Source organism: Gossypium arboreum, chromosome 12 (genome assembly GCF_025698485.1).
Source record: "Gossypium arboreum isolate Shixiya-1 chromosome 12, ASM2569848v2, whole genome shotgun sequence".
NCBI classification, from domain to species: domain Eukaryota; kingdom Viridiplantae; phylum Streptophyta; class Magnoliopsida; order Malvales; family Malvaceae; genus Gossypium; species Gossypium arboreum.
In genome coordinates, this window is record NC_069081.1 from 52,294,993 (window position 1) to 52,297,219 (window position 2,227).

At 36.5% G+C, this 2,227-nt stretch overlaps 1 non-coding gene across 1 annotated transcript; it reads right to left on the bottom strand.

The window, feature by feature from the left end:
• Positions 1 to 1,839: 1,839 nt before the first annotated feature.
• Positions 1,840 to 1,946, bottom strand: LOC128286219 (small nucleolar RNA R71). Its single transcript, XR_008276763.1, has one exon. It is a non-coding gene; the product is annotated as a small nucleolar RNA R71 (small nucleolar RNA).
• Positions 1,947 to 2,227: the final 281 nt, after the last annotated feature.

Genomic DNA, 2,227 nt, shown 5'->3' on the forward strand with positions numbered 1-2,227 from the left:
AAGCACGATTTACACGGGTAGATCACACGCCCGTGCCCATTTAACAACCTTGACCATAGCCTTAAGCAATCACACACGGGCGTGTCCCTGGCGAGCCCAAGTTTAGTCCAATTCGAAAAAGGCCAATTTTGAGCTCTTAGGCATTCCAAAGCCTATTTAAACACGGGAGGAGGCACTTAGAAGGGAGGCACAGGAGGGAGCAAGGAATTGCTAAAGGAAAGCCGATCGATCCATCTCAGAAGCTAGATTCACCATCAAGACTGAAGATCTCCCTTCAAATTCCCTCAGGAGTTTTGGGTTTTCTTATGTTTTGTTATTTGTATTCTTTTAAGATCTTTTCTTTCATTAGTATGAACTAAAACCCCTAAATACCTAAGAGGAATAAAACCTAAGATGGATCTTGTTATTATTATCTGAATTGTATGATAAATATTTGACTTGTTCTTAATTATGTGTTCTTAATTCTTGTTTTGATATTTTAGGATATTGATTCAAGTTAAGATCTTATTCAGACGAGGAATAGACCCTGTCTAAGAGTAAATTTGTCATAATTAAACAGAGTTGGTTGCGCGCCTAGAGATACGGTGACAAGATTTTGTCAGATTAGGGTGAAACCTAATAAGAGGATCTATAGATCGAGTTAATGGAACCCTAGGGCGTTAATTAGAAAGAGATTTAAATTAATCAATCTAAGGTTAGACGTTGTTAGTCTCGAGAGAGATAATAATATAACTTAGGGATCTCTACAGAACAAGTTGAATGAATAAATCGTCCGATTCAGAGTCAAATAACAAGTGAATTCTAGGTGGATTTTTCCTTAGGTATTGTCTTAATCAATCGAGTTTTCCAAAAAGTATTTTCCCCAAATTTCTTTTCTGTGATTTCTTAGTTTAGTTAATTAGTTAGATAAACAAAACCCTTTTTTTTTAGGCTAGATAATAAAAAGAAAGTTGATACTAGTACTTTTAGTTCCTTTGGGTTCAATAATCCGGTGTTGCTAAAGCTATACTACTGTTCGATAGGTACACTTGCCTTCATCGTGATAATAGTTAGTTTCAAGAACAATTCACTATAAATATTTAAAACCTGTCACGAATATCACGTATCAAGTTTTTGGCATCGTTACCGAGGAACTAAGATAGTAGGAACACTCGATTTTTATTACTTTAGCCATTTACTTTTACTGTAATTTAAATTTTATTCTAATTTTTATTACTAATTCTTCTTTTTCCTTTTTTCTGGCAGGTTCTTATAGTTTATGACTAGAAGAAATCGTCAGGACCATTACTTTTTGACAGGGAATTCGATCGCACAGTTCGCAAGAACCAAAGAGAAATAAGGCGAAGCTTAAGATACACAGAGGACGAGCAAGAGGACGATACATCAACCAGAACCAAGGAGATGGCTAAAAACCAAGAAAATCTGCTACCTCCTGCGATTGCTACTAATCCAGTAAATCAGAATCCTGCTCCACGTACTATGTATGATTATGCTAAACCTAATTTAACAGGAACTGAGTCAAGTATAGTTTGACTTGCTATTGCTGCAAATAATTTTGAACTGAAACCTAACACAATTCAAATGATACAACAGTTTGTTCAGTTTGATGGTTTGCAGGACGAGGATCCCAATGCTCACTTAGCAAATTTCCTAGAATTTTGCGATACCTTTAAAATTAATGGCGTTTCTGATGATGCCATCTGCCTTCGGTTGTTTCCCTTTTCGTTAAAGAATAAGGCTAAACAATTGTTGAACTTGTTACCATGAGGGTCAATCACTACTTGGGAACAAATGACCGAAAAGTTTTTATTAAAATATTTTTCACCGGCTAAAATAGCTAAATTACGTAATGATATCTCCTTTTTTATACAGATGGATTTAGAAACACTCTACGATGCATGGGAGAGATACACGGACCTTTTGAGAAGGTGCCCTCACCATGGGTTACCAATTTGGCTACAGGTTCAAACATTTCATAATGGCCTGAATCCTTTGACTCGACAGATGATTGATGCAGCCACTGGAGGAGCCATCAATAATAAGACACCTAAAGATGCCTACGAATGTATAGAGGAGATGTCACTGAATAACTATCAGTGGCAAGTCATGACGACAAAGCCAACGAAAATAGCTAGCGTTTATAACGTTGATTTGGTCGCCATGCTCTCCAATCAGGTAGAACTCTTGAAGAAGAAAATTGATGGTTTTCTTAGTTCTTTACAGGTTC